At 47.0% G+C, this 15427-nt stretch overlaps 1 long non-coding RNA gene across 1 annotated transcript; it reads right to left on the minus strand.

Annotated features, from left to right (window-relative positions):
* Window positions 1-14360: 14360 nt before the first annotated feature.
* LOC144824992 (uncharacterized) lies at window positions 14361-15182 on the minus strand. Its single transcript, XR_013609228.1, has 3 exons — window positions 15117-15182; window positions 14915-15028; window positions 14361-14510 (listed from the first exon to the last, which is right to left on the minus strand). It is a non-coding gene; the product is annotated as an uncharacterized LOC144824992 (long non-coding RNA).
* Between the last annotated feature and the right edge of the window lie 245 nt (window positions 15183-15427).

Genomic DNA, 15427 nt, shown 5'->3' on the forward strand with positions numbered 1-15427 from the left:
ATGCTTAATAACAGCAAACATCAGAAAACGGCTCCAAGTTGCTCCTTTTTCTTGGTCTCAATTAGTAAATGACGTGGGTGTGGAATTATGTCCCTCTGAGCTGATTTCCGTCAGCCAGCAGGCTCGTTGTGTTTTACCTTCAGCATTTTTGTGCACTTAGAGGAAGGGTTGTTTTAGGGAAATATTACACGGAGTGATTTTGTGTAAATTAAGTTGCATTGCAGCAAGGTGAATTTTAAGTGTTTGACAGTGCAAAAAGTGGCATTCAATATTGCAGCATGAAGGGATGTGCGGTGCTAAACATGGTATAGTCCAGTTCAGAGGGTTGGACTTAAAAGGACAGACTAGACTGTTGGACAGTGCAGGGCAGAGCATAGTGCTGGTCAGCACACGAGAGAGACCAGACTCCTTTAAAAAGCTTGATTTTGGGTAATTACACGACGTGCTATGTGTAGATGTGAAGAATGCAGGATGGAATTGAAATTTGTCCTGTATGGAATGTAGGGTAAGCATGTTTGGAAAATGGGACGGAACAGCGTGAAAATGAATGCTCAATGCAGAATACGAGTCTACACAGGTTAGAGAGAGGGAACTGTGCCTTGCAGGGCACGGCACTGCTCAAAGAAACAAGTGGGAGTTCACTATGCAGCACATTGCATTGCACATCGTAGTACAGAACGATGGGCTGCATAGAGCATGGGACCGCAGCACACAATAATGGACATGGGTGTGTATAAGGTTTGACTGAGTAGTACGACATATGGTTCTGGGAGGGCAAAATGTTACACTTGTGCATAATGTCAATTCTATGCAACCTAGAGTGTGTGTCTGGCTGGCCTATACTCATTTTGTTTTTCACCCACTCCAAACACGTGTCTATTCTGGTTTCTTTCGTGCTAAGCTGTTCTGTAACTCTGGGTCCATCTCTGCCTCTTATTTGGATATTTTCTGCAGTCTTCACCTTCGACTTGTGCAGTCCATAACACAGTGCTCTAGATTTAAGCCTTGTTCGATGTCAATTGCAGTTTGGAGTAGCTGACAGAACTCCTGCTTGTCTTATCTAAGGAGTTAGCAATCGGCACTCCGTTATACCATTGTGTTCTTGCAGTACAAGGCTGTTGACCAGTGAGGAAGGGAATTCTGGGAACAGTGAAAAGAGGATGCTGAAGAGGAAAGAGAGTGGGTTGAAGATGTGCATATGGACAAGATATGCAGAGAAAAAGAGGATACATAACTAACATAAAGCACACATAATAAACGGCCAAAACTCCTTCCACAGGCCTCAATGCTATTTAATTCACAGACTCACTATTTCAGAATTTAAACATTTTCAATGTTAATTATTTATAAGAAATCATTGTTGTTACTCATTTATTTTAAACAGCTAACACCCAGTGACAAAGCCAATCATACGGACAGGCTTTAGGCGTATGTCAGTTGCTGTGCCATTTATCTGGATAAAATTACATCTCAGACAGAAACCAAAATACTGGTCTGATGGCACATTATGGGAATCACAGAAATGTATTTGGCATGTTCCTTTATAGGGAGCACCCACTTTTTTCATCTCGCTTAAAGACCTGTCTGCACATATTTCTATATGACTGGTTACAGCCAGCAGCTGTGGGTGCTTCCCGAAGTCTGGTTAGAACATATTTTTCCAAAGTTAATGCTGCAGGTAGTGCAAGACACTGGGCAAGCATACATTTTAAAGGGCTAAAGTTGCCATGCAGAACAATTTATATATTACAGTAACTGTGGAACAAATTAATGCAAGAAGATATGGGGCAGTTTTAATGTTTAATATTTCAAGACTATACGTTCCCACTGCTTAATAAGCCTTGCTTTATTGCTGCATTCATTTACTTTAAAATGCACCTTTTTCCAATCTTTTTTAATTTCTTTCTCAGGAGAGGGACTCTCCCTAGACTTCAGATTTGTCGATTAAATTTGTTCACATCACTAATTAGTGTGTTCTATTGGAAAGGGTAGAGCCAAGGCAGTCTTGCTTAGTACCCTAGCCCTCTTCAGAAGTCAGACTTGCTTGGCAACCAAGAAATTCTTTGAAAAAATGTATGACTTTTCTTTTATGAATGCCTAGAAGACCTAAGTTTTTAGTCCATTTATCACAGAAATAGTGCTGAAAATCACACCAAAAAGATGCCAATTTTTTAAAATGTCTTAACGGGGGGAAAATCCCCCCGAACCCCCTTTATTGCCGCCGAGCTCGCGCGCTGTGCGCGCTCGCATACGTTGATTTGTTCTGCATACGCCTCACCAGTTTGAAATTCCACCAGCCGCCACTGGCCCGGACATTTGGTCGGTTGAGTGGTGGCCTGATTCCCTAGGCACCCGTCCCACGCCTGTTCCTCATGGGAAAAATCTTGGAGTCATTATTGATAATTCCCTCTCTATTACTCTGCAGGTTTAAAGGACAGCGTCCACCTGCTTTGGGCTCATTCGTATTATAAGAAAAATATCTCAGTTTTTGTCTTTTGAAGCCCGAAAAAAGGTGGTTGTGGCCTTAACCCTGGCCAGAGTAGACTACTGTAATGCCCTTTACTTGGGCATCAACAAGGGTCAGATCCACCGCCTGCAGATGGTTCAAAATGCCGCTGTAAGGCTGGTTTTGAATCTCCCTAAGCATCACTCGGCCTCATCTTCTCTCAGTCTGTTGCATTGGCTTCCGGTGGACCATAGGGTTCTGTTTAAGACCCTTGGCCTCATCCACAATGCAGACTATGGTGGGGTCCTTCTGGCCCTTAAGGAACCTCAGGTCAGCAAATCGTAATCTCCTCGTGGTTCCGAGGTTTAAAAGTTTGTGGTGTGGGGGAGAGCTTTCTCGCTGACTGCAACCAAGGCGTGGAACTCTCTCCCTAGCTCCCTCTCAGGGCAACAAAAACACTCTGTCTGGGGGAGCGTATCGTGCAGCCGTGAGGAATGGCCGCATTTTAGACCGGCTCCTTGGCCCTCGCCAATAAATCCGCCATATACCACTCCGACTGCTGTGTTGTCGACCCCTGCGATCACCTGAGGGGTCGAAGATAAACGCCCACGCCCCATTATAGCCAGGGTCTTCAATTTTCGTGACAGGGATTCCATCCTCCAGGCAGCCTGCACGGGAGGACCTCTATGCTTGGATGATGCACATATCACGTTCTTCCCGGACTTCACAGTAAAGGTGCAGGCCCGCCGTCGCAGCTTCCTTGAGGTAATAAAAGCCATGCGTGATAAAGACATTAAATACTCCATGCTCTTCCCTGCAAACCTCCGTGTGGAATCAGAAGGCAAGGCTAGGTTTTTCGAATCTCCGGAGACGGCCTGGGAATGGCTGGAGGGTTGGAGCCAAGTTGGAAAACCGAACAACATCCGTGATGGCGCCGGAACAAGTGAACGTCGCAACCGCCCCCCGCATCGAGGAGGGTGCCCGCCGGAGGGAGAACCAACTGATCAGTGAGACTATCCATGTAGGAAAGATGGACGACGACCTCTGTGATGGACACTGCCTCGGACTGCCTTTGGCCTGACTGGGACGGTAACATTGTGGACAATACATTAGGACTATCAGTGGTCCTGTTGTTTCCACGGGACGAGACGCTCACCCAAACCGTATGTTATGTTCCTTTATGCTATATCAAAGTATACAGGTCGGTCTCGAAATGTTATTGATTATTTGTTATACTATGATGCTCTATGGCGAGGGCCTCCACGGTTCACCAAGTACCTCTTTCATGTTTGGGAGGGCGACAGGCACTCTGCCTAGTTGGGGAGAGGATAGTTCTAAGTCCATGGGCAGGGGGGCAGGGTGGGTTGGGATGAGGTTGGGGAGATGAGAGGGTTTGTTCTTGGTTTTTTTTGTTGTAACTTTTGTCCTTAGCAGAGTCCTTTCTTGCACCAGTCCAGGTTCTATGCCAGACTTAGCAGTGGTGTGGCACACTTTCTCTCCACACTTAGCGATTTCGCAGCCCCGAGGGTCCAGACGCCTTTTGCCCCTACTGCTCCCGTTCACTTGAGACGAAACATCCTGCCTCTTTTACCACATATGTACATCCACCATGACGTCCACCGCTAATTCACAGACCCTGTCCAGATCCCTTACCATCATGTCGTGGAATGTAAATGGACTAGTACACAAAATAAAACGTGGCATAGTCCTTCAATACCTACGACGCCACTCTCCCGACAGAGTCTTATTACAGGAGACACATTTGGTGGGCAACACATGCCAGGCACTCCAAAGAGGGGGCTATAGACTGCTGGTACATGCAGGGTTCTAGTCTGGGTCCCGCGGCGTTGGGATCCTGGTTCGAAAAGCCCTGGCACTTACAGACATAAAGACATGGGCTGACCCTCTGGGCTGATTTGCATCGGTCGAGACCTCTTGGGAGGGGCGTCCCCTGAATCTTATATCCGTATACCTCACGCCGACTTTGTGCCGGGACTCCCTCCGGGAATTAGGGATTCGCCTGGCTACCTTCTCTATGGGCACACTCCTCGTAGGGGGAGACTTCAACATGACAATGGACGACCACCTCGACAGAAAACCTACACGCCGCTCCCATAAATCCAGTACGGACCTTTCCGAATTTGCTCATGCCATGGGTTTAGAAGATATATGGAGATCCCACCATCCCACTATCCCTTACTTCACACACCACTCTAATGCACACAATAGCATGTCACGTATCAATTATTTATTTTGCCCGACAGCAGATATTGGATTCTTCAACCATCCCAAAGGTCTTCCCCGTGGTATCTCCGACCACTCTCCCATAAGCGTAGAACTGACATACTATCATCACACCACCCGCGGCCCCATAATCATTAATCCCTGGATCTTGCAAGTCCCAGATATCAAAGAGTACTTGATTGAGCATACCGATTTCTACTTTACTGAAAACGTAGGTTCGGTTCAATCGGCAATAACCCTATGAGAGGCATATCTGGCGGTCATCAAGGGCAGGTCACTATCGCTCAAACTAGGTTACCTCCGGCAACATAATGAGCGGATCCTACAAACCGAATCAGACCTCCTCCAGACGGAGTTGGCCCACAACACATCCCCCTCGACAGAGACGGCTCGCCGACTTCGCGCGGCACAGCTTAACTATCGGGCTTTAGCGCAAGAAAAGGTGCAGGCTCGACTGCTTAGCATGTGCCATTGAATATATGAACATGGTGTCCGAGCCAGAAAAATGCTGGCCTGGCTGGAGCGTCGCGAGCAAGGAGCAAGATGGGTTTCTTCTATCATACGTCCAGATGGATCGGTGACCTCTGACCCGCAGGAGGTGGCGGAGACCTTGGCGGACCACCTGGCACACATCTATACTGCCAGGGCGATTTACACCTCGGAAGAATCCAGGCAACTCCTCGCGAGATGCGCTTACCGACGCTCTCGGAGACAGACCGGGACATGCTCGACGCTGACATCACAGCAGACGAGGTCACATAGGCGATCTTTTCCATCAAATCAGGTAAAGCCATGGGTCCCAACGGGGTCCCGATTGAATTCCTAAAAGCCATGTCCCCAGGAGTCATCCCCCACCTACAAAAGATGTTCGAGGAAGGACGAGACATCGACACCCTTCCACTTGATCAGCGGCTGGCATCTGTGGTCGTCATTCTTAAGCCCAATAAACCACCCAATGAATGTAGCTCCTATAGACCGATCTCCTTGATTAGTACAGAAGCCAAGGTTCTGGCGAAACTACTGGCCAACCGTCTCCTTAACATACTTCCCTCTTTAATTCACGCCGACCAATCGGGATTTCTTCCAGGGCGAAACACAGCCCTAAACCTGCGCCGCGTCAACAATGTCCTGAGTAGACAACCATATGTTCAAGAAGACGCTGCTATCTTGTCCCTGGACGCCACTGTGGCGTTTGACTCAATAGAATGTCCTATCTATTTGAGGTCCTTCTTAGGTTTGGCTTCGGGCCTAAATTTGTCCAGTGGGTGCGTCTCTTATACACGGACCTCCTGGGCCAAGTTCGGGTCAATAATCATACGTCCAGAAGATTTAAACTCCACAGAGGGACCCGTCAGGGGTGCCCCCTATCACCGCTGTTGTTTTCCTTGACCCTGGAACCTCTTGCCCAGTGGATCTGCACTGACGCCTCCATCATTGGCCTCCGCTGGAACAACGAAGTGATCGACAAGATTTCTCTCTATGCAGACGATATCCTAATTTACATAGCCTCCCCAAAATCTTCTATCAATAGTCTGTTCCACGTCCTGACTAACTTCGGGAAGTACTCAGGCTACTCAATCAATTGGGCTAAATCGGCTCTATACATGTTACATGCCCCCTCCTTGCTGCCCCGCGGATTCTCTATACCGGTGGCTTGGGAGGGCTTCAGGTACTTAGGCATTTTCGTCACTTCGGACCCCACCCTCTTTCACGAACGGAATCTACTTGCCCCATTGCGTAGACTACACAACGATGTGGCACATTGGCGATCCCTAACACTATCCCTCGCAGGTAGAGCAGCCCTGTTCAAAATGTTGGCACTCCCGCGCTTCCTCTATGACCTCCAAAATTGCCCCTTTCTGATTCCTGACTCCTACTTCAGGTCGGTGGAGAGCGATCTCCGCCTTCTCCTGTGGGAAGGAAAGGCTGCCCGTATCGCCCTACAAAAGCTGACAATGAGCTGGTATGACGGAGGCATTGCACTCCCCAACTTGCGCCTCTATTACTGGTCATTGCAACTGGTTGCTACTAACCACTGGATACACGGCTCACCCAATGACCCAGCCTTCCACCTTGACAGATACCAGACTGGACGGGAGGGATATTTCGGGGCCCTATACAGTAAGCCCCAAAAAAATAGATGCATTGGCCCTATGGCACACACAGTCACAATCTGGCATCGCGCCATGGCTAGCCTGGGATGGTCAAACAGACTCACAAAAGCCACCCCACTGTGGACATCACAGCACTTTGGTTCCCTCTGCTTCCAATTGGGCTTTGACAAGTGGGACGCAATAGGCATCTCAACAATAGGAGACCTGATACACAAGAGCAAACTCTTAACCTTTGCGGACTTACAAACTAGATACACCCTCGCACAAACTGAGGCCTTCCGATACCTCCAGATCAAACACGCCCTCCTCTCCGCCATCCTCGATCTTTCCTCCTTGCCCGAGTCCTCCCCCCTGGAGGATAGATTACTCTCAGAACCCCTCCCGACAAAGGCCATTTCCTACATATACCGTAAGCTCTGCAACAACCTCCCATATACATTTCAGCCCCTACGAGATAAATGGCAGACGGACCTAGGCGACCTGGGGGAGGACGAGTGGCAGGCGGCCTTGATGTCCCCCAGGGAAGTGGTGATTAATCACCGACTCACACTGATCCAACTGAAGATCCTACATAGGACCTACATGTCTGCTACTCTGTTGGCCACAATCGGGAGGAGGGAGGATGATAGATGCCTGAGAGGCTGCGGACAAACTGGCACCTTCTACCATATATTATGGGATTGTAAAGAAATACAGCGCTTTTGGAAGGTGATTGTCCGAAAAATGAGAGACTCGCTGGGAAAACCCATTTCTCTGTCGCCAAAAGAAATCGTCCTCAACATCTGGGGTGCCACAGACCTGAATGACCTAGAGTTACAATGGGCCGCTTTGAGTTTCCTAATTGCCAAGCGTTCAATTGCAATGAAGTGGGTTGCTGTCGATAGACCTCTGGTGGTGGGTTGGATGGCTGAACTGGATAGATGCATGTTGGCCGAAAAAACTGTCTACAAGCTCCGTGGCTGCCCTGCAAAGTGGGACAAGGAATGGGGCCACTGGAACATTTACCGGGGTGAACTCTGTGAATCCCCCACGGTGGAACTGGCCATGGACCGGACTAGATTACTGGGCTAAATTGTACAATGTTTTCTTATTGTGAATGTACTATGACTTTGCTTGACCATGTCGATTGTACACTGATTTGACTCTGCAATGCTTTCAACAAAAATGTATATAAAACAAAAGAACACTCTGTCTTTCGCAAGTCTCTTAAGACCTGGTTGTTTCCCAAGAACAAGGTCTAAGTATGTTATCCGAAGTCGTCTGTGGGTGGACTGTACATAAGCACCTTGACGCCCTTAGGCTTATTTTGCGCTGTACAAATTGCTCATTCATTCATAAAAGGCAGTCCTTGTCACTAAGGTGAAAGGAACAAGGAAAGAAATAGGCACAACTTCATGTATGCCCTGAGCATGGCATAGGCTAGCTAAAATGTGTATTGCAAAAGTATATACTCCTCGATAGCCCCAATAGATAATAATTCATTGATTCCATTAACCCGAGAACCCTAGGCAAGGGAGCAGTTGCATAATAGGCACATATATAAGTAAGGAAACTAATAACGAGACAAGAGGTTCACAGTATTGCAAGATTGCAAGGAAAGTGTCTCCTACACACCAATGGATACTCTTCCTTATCATAGGTTAAAACGCACAGTATAAGATATATATCCAGCATTTCCGAACAAACCGGAAGAATAGCAAATGCTGACAATAATATTAACTATCCCTTTAGCATCACAATAAGTAACACGGCTGCATGGCATGGCGCAAAGCACATTGCCGCTGGACTATGACCTCTGCCGGGAAGGGGTGGGAGGCAGATTAGGACACACTTGCATAGATGAACAATGGGAATTCTGTTGTTTACAAAGTCAACAGATATTGTTGAAAAGCAGGTAGAGGTTAATTCATCTCAGATTCCAAGCGCAGATACTATTATACAACCCTAGGCTTAAAAAAATATGACTGGATGCCACAATAGAATGCAAGCAGTGTATATCACTTAGGGCAGACAGAAGTAAAATGTAACCCCCTGTGGTGCTTTAGCGCAGTAGCCAGAATGACTGATGCTGGACGCTGGGGATCACGGTTCGATCCCTGGCTCTGGCGGCAGGAGTCTGCCCAGCACCATGTGACTCCGGCCAATAGCTTGCTTGATCTTCCCAATGGCCCCCAGCGCTGAGATACCCCTTCGGGTGTGATTTTTGCGCTATACAAGTCCTGGATTTATTTTATTTTTTACCCTTCAGGTGCCTCTCAACCTGAGGGGTAGGACCTAATCTGCCCAAGGCCAATGAATAGCTGGGAGATATGGGAGACTCAGGTGTGCCTCTTCACATTATGCAGGGGCCTAATTATTTTTCGTTGTGTCAGTGAGCACAGACTTCATGCACGTGGCCTGCAAATGCTCAGTAGTGCAGGGATACTGCCGTGAAATAGCACGTGAATTCTTTGAGACTTTGGAAGAAGAGCCAATACTGACTCGGCTACAGGATTTTTTGAGGCTTGTTAAAAACTTTTTCTGAGCCACCCAGGAACTATATGGCACTAGCCCTGCTGATGACCATGAGGAGTATAAGATGGAGTAGAGGATTTGGCCTGAAATGTGTGGACTGTATTGAAGACCACACATTTTGTAATGAGAAAGTAGAGGTATTTGCATCACTCCTCCCAAATACTTCAAAACCCGAAGACATATGGGGTTAATTTAGAACCTACCTCTGGTGACATGGAAAGTGCAGCAGAGGCTGCCAGCCACCACATAGATGCAAGTATGTAATTAGCACAATAACTCACCCTGTAATGGGACAGGTGCATTTTTACCTTGACCTGGACCTTATGCCTACTACCCCCCCTGGGGTATATGCCATCAACCAGGACTTTCCAGCCATTTTTGTCTTGGGCTTTTCTTTCAATCAGACTCCAGGTGTCACCCATCTCCTTGCAGTCAGTCTTGAGGCCTCGATACCAGATGTTTCTTGTTCTTTTTCTTTTCCTTTTACCTTAAGGGTTCTGGATCAGGACTTGCCTACTGGTGTTTGATGCGGAGGGGCAAGACTTATCCAGCCTGTTGGATTTGGCCCTTTTTGCAGGCTCATCCCTGAACTTTTTGCCTTCCTCCTGTATTTTATCTGACCTGTTGTTGGTGGTTTTATGACTCTGGGCACTTTTACACTGCTGATCAGTGCTAAAGTGCATATGCTCTCTATTGTAAAGTGATGTAATGGATTAGTGATTCCATGATTGCTTATTTGATTTACTTGTCAGAACCTAGTACAATGCACCATGTGTGCCCAGGGCCCATAAATCAAATGCTGCTGGTGTGCTTGCAGCACTGATTGTGCCACCCACAGAAGCAGCTTGTAAAATGTGGCTCATGCCTGCCATCACAGAGCATGTGTGCAGTTTGGGACTGCCATGTCGACTTGGCAAGTGCACACACTTGCCAGTCCCTAAACCTTCCCTTTTCTACATATTAGTCACCCCTGAGGCAGGCCCAAGGTACCCCTGTGGGCAGGGTACATTGTATGTGAAAGGTAGGACATGTTCTGATGTGTGTAGCATATCCTGATAGTGCATTACTGCCAATTTCGTTTTACACTATTGCAAGGCTTCCTGCTCCCATAGGCCAAAATGGGCAGTTTGATTATAACATCTTATAATCCTAACTGACCCAGGGAACAAGGTAGAAACACGAGTTTAGTATGCCTGAACTCAAAATTTTAACATGCATCTTTTAGTGTGGGCGATTTTAACATTCTGTGTTTGAAAATACCACTTTTAGAAAGTAGGTATTTTTTGCCTAACCATCCGGTATGCCTCTGATAGGTTTGTGTATTCCATGTCTGGTTTGTGACTGACAGGGGGCTGGAGAGGGCCTTGGCTCCAGCAGTCTGATGGGTCAGGGCTTGTCTGAATAGGACCTGCATTGAATAGAGGGTAGGGGGAGGAGATTTCCTTTCCCTTGCCTGAGCCTTCATGGAATAGAAAGTAGGGGGAGGAGATTTCCTTTAAGCTACCTGGGCCAGGTCTGCTTTCAACAATGCTGTCTCCACCTCCTGCCAGGAATCTGCATCAGGGAGGACAGAACTGGTTTTGGCTGGGTACAGCCACTCTCTGCCTTCAGAGAACAAATGATTTTGCAGTATAAATATTGGGCCCCAGACCTTTAGATCACTTCTGGGAAATCAAGAGGAACCCTTTGCCAAGGAGAAGAGCCGGAGAAGCTGAGGAGGAATACTGCCCCTATGCTGTTTGCTGTCTGGGATTGGACTGCAGTGGCTGCTTGTTGCCAAGGAGAGGAGAATAAGGACTTTACTGTTTGCTTTGTCACCTGCTTGAAGAAAGGATCTCCAAGGGCTTGAAATTGAGCTTGCCTCCTGTTCTGAATTCTCAGGAACACAAAGACTTCACCCCTTCTTTCTGCCTGCATCTAGAACTGCTGTTTTAGCTGCTACAGATGGAAATTGCAATACCGATGCTGGCGAGCGGTGCCGTACTCTGCACCGAATCCGTGAGTACTGCTCCGACTTGCAAAGTAGACCCGACGCCAGCCGCCGTGCCACATCGAAGCTAGCGAGCGACGCCGTAACCTGCCCGAAGCCTTGAGCGCTGCTCCGACTTATGACATGGGCCTGACACCAGCTGCTGTGCCGCATCGACTCCGAAGCCGACTTCATCATCACAGAGCCAATCCTCGACGTGGATGACTCCTCAAATCCATCGACATCATGCCATCGTAAGGAACAGTGGTTTTGGCGCCATCGTGATGTCATCTCCCTGACGCAGTAAGGAACCGTTGTCTTACCTCCCCTGCGCTGCAATAAGGAACAGAGGCTGCATCTCCCCAGGAGTCGTAAGGAGTCGAACGCCGCACAGCACCAACAAAGCCGCACCTCCTGACGCCGTGAACTATCTTTGTTTTCATTAATTTCAAGGTACTGTTCCTTGTGGGTCTTCTTGACTCCGGGCCCGATGCCGCGCACCTCGCGGTGGCGCTGTACTTTAGGATTTCTTCTGTCACAATGTCGTAATTACTCAGAGTGGAGTTACTTGTTGCTAGAAGATTGATTTAAGTAAATAACCTATTTTTAAGGATACTTTGATTACTGTATAGTGGATTTTTGCTGTTTGGTCTTGTTTATACTTAATAACAACAAGAGAGAGAGGGAGATAAGAACGCTCCTATTCCCCCTGGGATAATAATGAAAACCAACAAAGGAGCGTCAAATGCTGACTCAAAGAATGACTACCTGTGAAAGCAACAAGAAGACGCTGCTATCTTGTGCCTGGACGCCACTGTGGCGTTTGACTCAATAGAATGTCCTATCTATTTGAGGTCCTTCTTAGGTTTGGCTTCGGGCCTAAATTTGTCCAGTGGGTGCGTCTCTTATACACGGACCTCCTGGGCCAAGTTCGGGTCAATAATCATACGTCCAGAAGATTTAAACTCCACAGAGGGACCCGTCAGGGGTGCCCCCTATCACCGCTGTTGTTTTCCTTGACCCTGGAACCTCTTGCCCAGTGGATCTGCACTGACGCCTCCATCATTGGCCTCCGCTGGAACAACGAAGTGATCGACAAGATTTCTCTCTATGCAGACGATATCCTAATTTACATAGCCTCCCCAAAATCTTCTATCAATAGTCTGTTCCACGTCCTGACTAACTTCGGGAAGTACTCAGGCTACTCAATCAATTGGGCTAAATCGGCTCTATACATGTTACATGCCCCCCCCTTGCTGCCCCGCGGATTCTCTATACCGGTGGCTTGGGAGGGCTTCAGGTACTTAGGCATTTTCGTCACTTCGGACCCCACCCTCTTTCACGAACGGAATCTACTTGCCCCATTGCGTAGACTACACAACGATGTGGCACATTGGCGATCCTTAAAACTATCCCTCGCAGGTAGAGCAGCCCTGTTCAAAATGTTGGCACTCCCGCGCTTCCTCTATGACCTCCAAAATTGCCCCTTTCTGATTCCTGACTCCTACTTCAGGTCGGTGGAGAGCGATCTCCGCCTTCTCCTGTGGGAAGGAAAGGCTGCCCGTATCGCCCTACAAAAGCTGACAATGAGCTGGTATGACGGAGGCATTGCACTCCCCAACTTGCGCCTCTATTACTGGTCATCGCAACTGGTTGCTACTAACCACTGGATACACGGCTCACCCAATGACCCAGCCTTCCACCTTGACAGATACCAGACTGGACGGGAGGGATATTTCGGGGCCCTATACAGTAAGCCCCAAAAAAATAGATGCATTGGCCCTATGGCACACACAGTCACAATCTGGCATCGCGCCATGGCTAGCCTGGGATGGTCAAACAGACTCACAAAAGCCACCCCACTGTGGACATCACAGCACTTTGGTTCCCTCTGCTTCCAATTGGGCTTTGACAAGTGGGACGCAATAGGCATCTCAACAATAGGAGACCTGATACACAAGAGCAAACTCTTAACCTTTGCGGACTTACAAACTAGATACACCCTCGCACAAACTGAGGCCTTCCGATACCTCCAGATCAAACACGCCCTCCTCTCCGCCATCCTCGATCTTTCCTCCTTGCCCGAGTCCTCCCCCCTGGAGGATAGATTACTCTCAGAACCCCTCCCGGCAAAGGCCATTTCCTACACATACCGTAAGCTCTGCAACAACCTCCCATATACATTTCAGCCCCTACGAGATAAATGGCAGACGGACCTAGGCGACCTGGGGGAGGACGAGTGGCAGGCGGCCTTGATGTCCCCCAGGGAAGTGGTGATTAATCACCGACTCACACTGATCCAACTGAAGATCCTACATAGGACCTACATGTCTGCTACTCTGTTGGCCACAATCGGGAGGAGGGAGGATGATAGATGCCTGAGAGGCTGCGGACAAACTGGCACCTTCTACCATATATTATGGGATTGTAAAGAAATACAGCGCTTTTGGAAGGTGATTGTCCGAAAAATGAGAGACTCGCTGGGAAAACCCATTTCTCTGTCGCCAAAAGAAATCGGCCTCAACATCTGGGGTGCCACAGACCTGAATGACCTAGAGTTACAATGGGCCGCTTTGAGTTTCCTAATTGCCAAGCGTTCAATTGCAATGAAGTGGGTTGCTGTCGATAGACCTCTGGTGGTGGGTTGGATGGCTGAACTGGATAGATGCATGTTGGCCGAAAAAACTGTCTACAAGCTCCGTGGCTGCCCTGCAAAGTGGGACAAGGAATGGGTCAATAAAAATAAAGGAGGCCCCCTTAACTGTCAACTTTGGGACAGGGGAGATAGCTTAGGAAAACATAAAAACGTCCCACAGGTATACCCCAAAAGATGGGTAGGAGGTAGAGTAGTAATGCGTTTTTGCAATGTTTAGCAATACCAGTCATTCACTTATACTAATTTCCCAACTAAGAAATACAAGTCATAAACATCAATAGTTGTACATATGGCACCAATGAAATACAAAGTACATCAAGTATAAAGAAACCAATCAGAAAAATGTGTTATTAGGAAAATATATATATATTTTTTATATTTATTCAAACAAACATTTTATACAATCAATAACAAATCATTAAAAACCATACAATAGTATGTTATAACATTTCATAAAAGGTTTTTAAAAAAACATCACATGTGCAACAGGTTAAAAGTTCAAAGGAACAGGGGTCGACGCGGCGTTTCGGTTACACGTAAATAGACAACCTTCTTCAGGACCAAGTTCTAGAAGGAAACATATAATTACTTATATTGCAAACCCGATTAGTCATACATTATCATTTTCCTAAAACAACATTCTAGCTAAACCATGGCATTTGGCAATTGGTGCTGTAATTACACTGAAAGGAGTGTAAGGGAGTAGTTGGATATTTAGGTATTACTAAAGTGCATCGCGCATTTGTACTGGTACCATATCGTGGGTCACTGTGTTAACTCTCATAGTGATAGAGGAAATCACTTATGTGGGCATGTTTTAATCATATACACCACTATAAGGTTACCTGGCATTATTCTTATTACTAGAAGTGCCTCAATTCTTATCAATGGCACTTGACTGTTGGTCACAGTTTGTGTATATGCGGTAGTAGATGACTGATTGCAACTGTTATATACACTGAGGAAATTACCTTAATGGTTTTTAGTAACCTCCAATTAAATCCAGGAGGGCACCGGGCCGGTTCTGTGATCCGGTAATGAACCAGGATAAGTTCATATAGTTAAAATTTAATTCGTCAGGATCTCTGTAAATAGCAATAAGGATATGATTATCTGTATCTCCGCTGTATGTAAAATAGTGATGGAACAAATTAATAAGTTGGAGATTACTACCTTGAGGTAAAGAGAGGATAGGACTTTATTCTGGTAGTAGGAGCCACCGATATGTGTCTTCAAGTATTGCTGTAATGAAATGCCCCTATTAATTTATTGCAAGTGAGGAGTAATAGCCAATAGCCTAATGGGTTTTTTTGATACAGCATTTAAACATTTATACTCACCCAGATTTAATTGACTGGCATCTGATACACCTGCTTTTCAATACGCTTGTATATCAGCTTTTAATATTCATTAAGTGGTGGGGATTGTCCTGCCACTGGGTCTTAAGGATAGAAATGAAAAAAAGTATCTTGTTAGGATACCAG

The sequence above is a fragment of the Lissotriton helveticus genome, chromosome 3_1 (genome assembly GCF_964261635.1).
Source record: "Lissotriton helveticus chromosome 3_1, aLisHel1.1, whole genome shotgun sequence".
Lineage (NCBI taxonomy): Eukaryota > Metazoa > Chordata > Amphibia > Caudata > Salamandridae > Lissotriton > Lissotriton helveticus.